General features: G+C 44.3%; 1 pseudogene; it reads left to right on the forward strand.

The window, feature by feature from the left end:
• LOC100337384 (carbonyl reductase [NADPH] 1 pseudogene) lies at positions 1,334-1,837 on the forward strand (annotated as a pseudogene).

Below are 10,289 nucleotides of genomic sequence, written 5' to 3' on the forward strand. Positions count from 1 at the left end.
AGGATGGACTGGTTAGATCTCCTTGTTGCCCAAGGAACTCTCAAGAGTCTTCTCCAACACCACAGTTCAAAGCAGTTACCCTAAGTAATTTCATTGCATCTTAGGAAGAAGCAACCATTCCAATTCTTCGGGTTTGATGGACCCAGAACAAGATAGTAACTGTACTCCTTCCTCTTTTTGGAGACCTACACGTGTATGCATGCAGCACCTCTAATGATTTTTATTCCTCTGCCAGGAATCCCTAGTCCCCTAATGACCATTCACCAAGCAGTTTTGTTTGGAGGACGCTCACCACTCCACCCTGCAAACCACAGTGTATCTCAGAGGTGAATCAAAAGAGGGCTGTGTCCTGGTTTGGCTCAGGATGCTGCACCAGGAAGGGGTGCAGTCAGGAGTGGTCATTAGGAACCTTCTGGAATATCTGGCCCCTCCTAGGAGGGAGGGAAAGGGGTAGGGCCTCCTTCTCAAGTACTCACAGCACTGGACCTGGGAACACTGCTGCTGCTGCTGAGTCGCTTCAGTCGTGTCCGACTCTGTGCGACCCCATAGACGGCAGCCCACCAGGCTCCCCTGTCCCTGGGATTCTCCAGGCAAGAACACTGGAGTGGGTTGCCATTTCCTTCTCCAATGCATGAAAGTGAAAAGTGAAAAGTGAAAGTGAAGTTGCTCAGTCGTGTCCGACTTAGCGACCCCATGGACTGCAGCCTACCAGGCTCCTCCACCCATGGGGTTTTCCAGGCCAGAGTACTGGAGTGGGATGCCATTGCCTTCTCTGGCTGGGAACACAGTCCTTGGCTTTTCTGACTGTGACAGACCCCCCCATCCCATGCTATCCCACCACTGCTGGCCCCCAGCCTGGTCAGCTCTGCTTGAAAAGGCCCTGCACGCCCCGCACCTGGCCATGTTCAACAGGTTCAGTTCATCACCACGTCCTATGTCCATATCCCATAGATGTTCCCAGGGCTTCTGCTTGACCTTGTCAAGTTTCAAGCAGGAGTGGTCTTGACAGCATGTAGCTTCACCTTACAGGCATCTGCGATAAGTGAGCTAAGAGAGGATGTCACTGCCTGTGCTCAGACCCTCCAGGCACCAGTAAATCTGGACACTGACCTCCCCATTGGAGCATTGCTTTCTCTGTTCTCATCCTAGACATCATGGCTATGACAGGCCAACAGGCTGTTTCATGTACTTCTATGGTATAAGCAGTCTTAACCAATCTCACAGAAACTGGTAACTGGCCATCAAATGGAAGTTAGAGGTCCAACAGCCCAGCGAATTGGGTACTCATCATGTTTGTGCGCACCCTTCTAGGCAATGATCTGTATTGTGTTTTAGGCAGAGTGGTGAATGTGTCAAGCAGAGTGAGCTTTGCAGCTTTGAAAACCTGCACATCAAAAACTGCAGCAGAAACTGAGGAGTGAGACCATCACAGAGGAGGAGCTGGTGGGGCTCATGAACAAATTTGTGGAAGACACAAAGAACGGGGTGCATAGGAAGGAGGGCTGGCTGGATAATAATATATATGGAGTGGTGAAAATCGGCATCACGGCCCTGTCCAGAATCCAAGCCAGGAAACTGAGTGAGCAGAGAGGACGGGACAAGATCCTCCTGAATGCCTGCTGCCCAGGGTGGGTGAGAACCGACATGGCAGGACTCAAAGCCCCCAAAAGCCCAGAAGAAGGAGCCCCCGTGTACTTGGCCCTTCTGCCCTCAGATGCTAAGGGCCGTCATGGAGAGTTTGTTTCCGAGAAAAAATTGTACAATGCTGAGCTCACTCACAGCTCACCCATGGGTCCCTTTATATCGCTATCCCAGATTCACCAAACAGACACTTACACTGTCACAAATCTCCCTACGCAGACAAAAGAAAGAAAAAAGAATCAAAGTATCCCTTTCAAGTTCTCACTGGGAAATGGCTGCTAATTTTGTGAAGCCTTCTGTGATGTCTTCTGTGATCTCAGGGGAGGAAAAGCAGGATGGATGATAAATAATAAAGAGAAATCAATAAATGAATAAATAGTTCTTTATAAATGTCCATTTGTGCAGACTGGTTATATGCTGAACCAGTTCAGAAGTTTGTTTTTTTTTTAATATTTATTCATTTGGTGGCACCTGGTCTTAGTTGCAACACGTGGGATCTTCTTTGCCACGTGCGAGGTCTTTAGCTGTGGCACATATACTCTTTGGTTAGGGCATGTGGGATCTAGTTCCCTAACCAAGGATCGAACCTGGGCCCCACTGCCTGGGGAGTCTGGAGTCTTGGCCACTGGACCACCAGGGAAATCCCCATCTTCCCTGGTGTAATATATTGCATGTAATATATCAAAAGGTAGGTCAAGAGAAAAGAGAGTAAAACTCGGGTGTACAACCTTTATAGACAGGACCGGTAGGAAATATTTTCAACTTTTCAGGTTGAAATAGTCTCTGTGGGAACTGCTCAGATCCGCTCTTATACCATGAAAGTAGCCAGAGACAATATATAAGTCAACAACCATGGCCAGATTGGGCCTGCCAGCTATTCTCTCAACTTTTCTGTTAGAAATTTTACAAGACAAACACCTGGTAGAGTCCAGGCTTTACCACCTTCCTGCACGACCTTAAGCCAAATGTGTCCTTCAACTGTAAAATGGGGGTAATAGGATAGGATAGATGCACAGATTAATTTTCTGGATATAAGTGATAGTGCTGAAAAGAAGTTAGAAGCGCCAAGTGTCCTATATCACGAGTCCCTGGAAGAGGGGCTCGGCTGCACCAGGGGCGGTGACGAGAAGCTTCGTGCTGCCCAGACCACACCCAGCTCCCCCAAGGCTCCAGGAATTGCTCACCACACACCTTCCCCTCACAAAGCACTCCATGCTGTATAGATGCCTCTACTGTCACGTTATTTGTCACTTCCCATGTAAGATTTCCAACCCTGGGGAAGTGGAAAGTGACAGCCCCTGAAAGCAAGTATGGAACCCTTATTTGAAGAGTAAGGTCTACTTTACAATTGTTACTCCTCAACTAAGCTGTTACTTTGCTCCCTATGATTATGTTTTTCTAAACATACACCAGAGGACTATCAATGCCTAAATCAACATCACAGCATCATATTAGCTAGTTTTGAAGTACACACTGGAATCACAAAGATCTTTTCTTTCTTAATTCTGTAAAATAATACCTAACTATATACACCACTTCATAACTATGATACAGGACAATACCAGAACAAAGGCACATTTAGCAATCCTAAGGTTGAGGTCGGAGAAGGCAATGGCACCCCACTCCAGTACTCTTGCCTGGAAAATCCCATGGATGGAGGAGCCTGGTAGGCTGCAGTCCATGGGGTCGCTAAGTCGGACATGACTGAGCAACTTCACTTTCACTTTTCACTTTCATGCATTGGAGAAGGAAATGGCAACCCACTCCAGTGTTCTTGCCTGGAGAATCCCAGGGGCAGGGGAGCCTGGTGGGCTGCCGTCTATGGGGTCACACAGAGTCGGACACGACTGAATTGACTTAGCAGCAGCAGCAGCAGCAAGGATGAGGTAACCATTAAATCGTAAGTTCTGGTTAATGACTTTGCACTCAATAGAAGCTTCATAAACAAATGTCCCGCCTGGAAGCATACTGGAAATGCCACACAGTTAGGAACCCTGCCCACTCTGAAAGTCTAACCATAGGATCACTTTTTTCTAACTCTGTCACGAGTCTTTTAAGTGAGCAACGAGAGCTATGTCTTCAGAAGCAATTAATCTAAGTAATTTCATTCCATCTCAGGAAATAGCCACCATTGCCATTCTGCCGTGGATAATGGTCCCAGCAGATAACAATTACTACTTCCTTTTTATCTGTTCAGGGTTCTTTTTTTCTCCTTTCCATGCAAGAAAATGGTTTTTGCTCATCTACCAGGAACCCCTAACCACCACCCCACCCTCCACCCCAACCCTTCAATAGCAGTTTTCCTTGAAGGAAGCAAACCTCTTTGCCTTGTAAACCATTGTGTTTCTCAGATATAGTATCAAAAGAGGGCTATGTCCAGACTTGGCTCACAGAGCAGCATCAGGAATGGGCTGGACGCAGTAATTGATCATTAGAAGCCTTCTGGTACATTTGGCCTTTCCTTGCAGGGAAAGAAGGAGGTAGCAGATGGGGTCTGGAGCAATCATAACCAGGGAAAAGAACCTACCGTGGGACACAGGTGACCCAGTTCCAGGGTAGAGCCTGGGTGAGGTGCCAGTAGCCATTGTTGGCACTTATTCAAGCAGCACACCAAAGCATCCCAGAACTCCGGTGGCAGTCACTCACAATACAAGAATCTCTGTGGGTCCCAACTGCCCTGCTCTGTGGCTCCATGAAAGTGCAGGGGGTCAGGCGGAAGTCTAGTGTCAGGGATTACCTGTGAGGGACAGAGTGAACTTACACCCAAGGCTGAGTCTGAGCCGACTGAAGGAAACAACCGCAGGCACCTGCACGGGCAGCACACTAAAGACAGCGAGGGGCCTCTGTCTGCAGTCCACACGACACGAGGACCCACACAGGCCGTGGGCCTCAGCACTTTGTCCCTCTGGGCAAGGATTCTGACGTGGGGAGAAGGGAATACATACACTTAAAGGGAAAAGAGCCAGCTTGGGCCAGACCCTCAAGGCTTCTGTCGCAGGAACTTGGGATCAGAACCTGCTCCCAGTAGTGCAGTGATGGTCACTGAGCAGAGTGGAAAGTCCACCTCACTCCAGCTGTACCTCTAGACTCTTCATCTCCAGCCACACTCAATACCAAGGTGAGAGATGCCAGCATACTCTAAAGAAAAATGTGACTTACGTTCACCTAATTCCAGCCCTCCCATTTAAGGCATTGGGCACACATAGCCCACACAGGGATACTCCCACAGAAGAACATTACTTCAAGACTATAGTACATAACTGTATAACCTGATTGACAGAGGCAGAGAAAGTTAACCAAAATGAAAAAGGCAGAAGAAATACTCTCAACTGAAACAGGAAGAGAAATCCTAGAAAAAAATAATGAAGCATAAACAAACAATTTTCCAGATACAGAGTTCAAGGCATTGGTCATAAAAATGTTAACTGAAGTAGGGAAAGAAAAGATCTACTGAAAAGATGTCACATGCAAGTAGAAAATAAGGGCTTCCCTAGTGGCTCAGACAGTAAAGCATCTGCCTGCAATGCAGGAGACTCGAGTTTGGCATATAAAAAGACCCAATCAGAAATGAAATAAAAATACAGTAAAGGAATGATTAGAAGACTATGTGATACAGAAGAAAATATACCTTATCTGGAAGATAGATAATGGAAATCACCCAATCAGAACAGTAAAAAGAGACACAAATTTTAGGGAATTCCCTAGCAGTCCAATGGTTAGGATTCCACACATCCACTGCAGAGGGCATGGGTTTGATCCTGCTTGCCTCAAAGTACAGTCAAAAGAGAAAGAAGAAGAAAGAAACACAAATTTTAAAAAATGAAAACAGCTTAAGGGGTTTTTGGGGTAACATTAAGAATACAAACATTCACATTATAAGGATCGCAGAAGGACAAGAGACAGAGAAGGGGATGGCAACTGTTTTTGACAAAGTTAGTTTTGAAAACATCTTGAATCTGAGGAAGGAAACAGATATCCAAGTACAGGAAGTATAGAGGGTTCCATACAAGACAAACAACCCCATACCAAAACGTATCAGAATTACGATAGCAGTAGTAAAGATAAGAAGATTCTAAAGTCAGCAAGAGAATAAAGAGTCATATACAAGAGAACCTCCCTAGGGCTATCAGCTGATTTCTCAGTAGAAACTCTGCAGGTCATAAAGGAGTAGCATGATACCTTCAAAGTGCTAAAAGTGGAAAAATCTGCAACCTAGGATACTCAGCAAGATTATCATTTAGAGTAGGAGAGATAAAGAACTTCTCAGATAAGCAAAAACTAAGGAAGTTCATCAAGAGTACCACTCTTTTAAGAAATGTTAAAGGGACTTCCCTAAGTGGGATGGAAGTAAGAATATTTAGGAAAGAGAAAATACCACCAGAAAAGGCAAATACATAGTAAACACTGGGGATCAACCACTGAAATAAGCTAGTGTGAAGATGAGAAAATAAAAAATTGTAAAAGGAATTATAAATACTACACATATTAAGGGATAAGCATGAAGATGTAAAATATGACATCAAAAAAATGTGGGGAAGGGAAGCAAAAATTTGAATTTAAATGACTGCCAGCTTAAAATGAGTAGGATGTAGTTATAGGACAACATATATGAACCCCATGATTATCACAAATGAAAAACCTACAACAGACAGTTTTCATTCCAAAGAAAGGCAATGCCAAAGAAAGTTCAATGTTCTATGTTCAATGTTCTACCGCTCAATTGCACTCATCTCACACGCTAGTAAAGTAATGCTCAAAATTCTCCAAGCCAGGCTTCAGCAATACATGAACAGTTAACTTCCAGATGTTCAAGCTGGTTTTAGAAAAGGCAGAGGAACCAGAGACCAAATTGCCAACATCTGTTGGATCACAGAAAGAGCAGAATTCCAGAGAAAAACATCTACCTCTGCTTCACTGACTACACTGAAGCCTTTGATTGTGTGGATCACAACAAACTTTGGGAAATTCTTCAAGAGATGGAAATACCAGACCATTTGACCTGTCTCCTGAGAATCTGTATGCAGGTCAAGAAGCAACAGGTAGAACTGGACATGGAACAACAGACTGGTTCCAAATTGGGAAAGCAGTACATCAAGGCTGTATACTGTTATCCTTCATACTTAACTTCTATGCAGAGTACATCATGTGAAATGCTGGGCTGGATGAAGCACAAACTAGAATCAAGACTGCTGGGAGAAAGATCAACAACCTCAGATATGCAGATGACACCACATTTATGGCAGAAAGCAAAGAGGAACTGAAGAGCCTCTTGATGAAAGGGAAAGAGGAGAGTGAAAAAGTTGGCTTAAAACTCAACATTCAGAAAACTAAGATCATGGCATCTGGCCCCATCACTTCATGGCAAACAGATGGGGAAACAATAGAAACAGTGACAGACGTTATTTCCTTGGGCTCGAAAATCACTGTAGATGGTGACTGCAGCCATGAAATTAAAAGACGCCTGCTCCTTGGAAGAAAAGCTACGACAAACCTGTGCTTAGTCTCTCAGTCGTGTCCAATTCTTTGCAACCCCATGGGCCCACCAGGCCCTTCTGTCCACAGGGATTCTCCAGGCAAGAATACTGGAATGGGTTGCCATGCCATCCTCCAGGATGACAAACCTAGACAGCATATTAAAGAACAGAGACAGTACTTTGCTGACAAATGTCCATCTAGTCAAAGCTATGGTTTTTCCAGTAGTCATGCATGGATGTGAGAGTTGGACTATAAGGAAAGCTGAGTGCCGAAGAATTGATGCTTTTGAACTGTGGTGTTGGAGAAGACTCTTGAGAGTCCCTTGGACTGCAAGGAGATCCAACCAGTCCATTCTAAAAGAAATCAGTCCTGAATATTCATTGGAAGGACTGGTGCTGAAGCCGAAGCTCCAATACTTTGGCCACCTGATGCAAAGAACTGACTCATTGGAAAAGACCCTGATGCTGGAAAAGATTGAAGGCAGGAGGAGAGGGGGATGACAGAGAATGACATGGTTGGATGGCATCACTGACTCAATGGACACAAGTTTGAGTAAACTCCAGGGAGATGGTGACAGACAGGGAGAGGCCTTGTGTGCTGCAGTCCACGGGCTCGCAAAGAGTCAGACACAACTGAGTGACTGAATTGAACTGAAAGGCTAGAAAACTAGGACACAAATAGGAGAGTTAGTGGGAAAACAGCCTAACCAGGGAAGTGGATGTTAATCTCAATAGTTAACATTTACCCAGTGCTTACTAGGTGTGTCTTTTTAGACATGTCTATGCAGATTCTTGTTTAGTCTTCCTAATATCACTGCTATGAGCTGGCACTATTATAGCCCCTATTTTACAGAGGAGGAAACAGGCTTCAAATGTAATAGGATGGTAAAGAAATTTAGGAAACTAAATGCGAGGGGTCTGTGTGCTGATGCCTACCATTATTCGTGTTTTGGTGATCCACAGTTTAACACTTGTGGTCCATTGCAGGGGCCTGGGGGTTCCATCCCTCTTGGAGGAACTAAGTTCCCACAAGAGTAAACAGCAGGCAAAGTCAAAACCATGTGACTAGGACTTATCAGAAAGAGTGAAAGGGCACCACCTAGTGACCCTCTGGTTCAATGTATGTTTGTTTTTAGTAAGAGAACTGAACTGAACTGATTCATTGTAAAAGTCCCTGATGCTGAGAAAGATTGAGAGCAGAAGGGGAAGGGAGTCAGAGGATAAGATGGCTGGATGGCATCACCGATGCAATGAACGTGAACATGGGAAAACTCCAGGAGATGGTGAGAGATCAGGGAGACCTGGTGTGCTGCAGTCCATGGGGTCTCAAAGAGTCAGACACGACTGGCAACTGACCAACAACAAATTAAAGACACACAGACAAACAATACAACACTGATGAACTACCGCACAGCTTAAGAGCCTTAAAATTTTCACTTATGGTAAATAAATACAAGCACACTGATTAAAAATCAAAATGATCAGAAGGGTATATATGCAGTGAAATGTCAGCCTTCCTATCCCCTGGCTACCCAGTTCTCCCCAAACACACCAGTTTGTTATGTGCCCTTGCAGACACAGTATGTTTCAATATTTTTTACACAAAATGGTAGAGTAATACAGTAGTATAACACCTCCTCCCCAAGAGGCCCACTCCCTAATGCCCAGAACCTGAGAACAGGTTATGTTACATGACAAAAAACGATTTTGCAGATGTCATTAATGTTAATAAGCATTTTAAGATGGGGAGATTATCCTGAATTATTCAGGTAGGCCAGTGTCATCATATTAATCCTTAAAGATGAGAACCTTCTTAGGCTGTAGTCAGAAGAAAAGGTGACTACGGAAGGATAGTCAGAGATGCAATGTTGCTTGCGTTGAAGATGCAGGAAGCCAAGGAATGCAGTCCGCCCCTAGAAGCTGGAAAAAAGCAAAAAATAAAAATAAAAAATTTCTTCTTAAAACCTCCAAAATGGAATGTAGCCTGGCTGACACCTGGATTTTAGCCCAATCAAGACTTGCAACTTGACTTGGATCAAGACCATCCCCAAGAAAAAGAAATGCAAAAAGGCAAAATGGCTGTCTGAGGAGGCCTTACAAATAGCTGAGAAAAGAAGAGAAGTGAAAAGCAAAGGAGAAAAGGAAAGATGTAAGCATCTGAATGCAGAGTTCCAAAGAATAGCAAGGAGAGATAAGAAACTCTTCCTCAGCAATCAATGCAAAGAAATCAAGGAAAACCATAGAATGGGAAAGACTAGAGATCTCTTCAAGAAAATTAGAGATACCAAGGGAACATTTCATGCAACACACACACACACACACACACAGAAGTCTCTCAGTCATGTCCGACTCTTTGTGACCCCATGGATTGTAGCCCACCAGGCTCCTCGGTCCATGGGATTTTCCAGGCATGAATACTGGAGTGGGTTGCCCTTCATGCAAAGATGGGCTTGATAAAGGACAGAAATGGTATGGACCTAACAGAAGCAGAAGATATTAAGAAGAGGTGGCAAGAATACACAGAAGAACTGTACAAAAAAGATCTTCACGATCCAGATAATCACGATGGTGTGATCACTCACCTAGAGCCAGACAGCCTGGATGCCAAAATGCTCAAAATGCTCAAAATTCTCCAAGCCAGGCTTCAGCAATACATGAACAGTGAATTTCCAGATGTTCAAGCTGGTTTTAGAAAAGGCAGAGGAACCAGAGATCAAATTGCCAACATCCTCTGGATCATCAAAAGAGCAAGAGAGTTACAGAAAAAGATCTATTTCTGCTTTATTGACTATGCCAAAGCCTTTGACTATGTGGATCACAACAAACTGTGGAAAATTCTAAAAGAGATGGGAATACCAGATCACCTGATCTGCCTCTTGAGAAACCTGTATGCAGGTCAGGAAGCAACAGTTAGAACTGGACATGGAACAACAGACTGGTTCCAAATTGGGAAGGGAGGACGTCAAGGCTGTATGTTGTCACCCTGCTTATTTAACTTCTATGCAGAGTACATCATGAGAAATGCTGGGCTGGATGAAGCTCAAGCTGGAATCAAATTTGCCAGGAGAAATATCAATAATCTCAGATATCCAGATGACACCACACTTATGGCAGAAAGTGAAGAAGAACTAAAGAGCCTTTTGATGAAAGTGAAAGAGGAGAGTGAAAAAGTTG

Source organism: Bos taurus, chromosome 1, assembly GCF_002263795.3.
Source record: "Bos taurus isolate L1 Dominette 01449 registration number 42190680 breed Hereford chromosome 1, ARS-UCD2.0, whole genome shotgun sequence".
NCBI lineage: Eukaryota > Metazoa > Chordata > Mammalia > Artiodactyla > Bovidae > Bos > Bos taurus.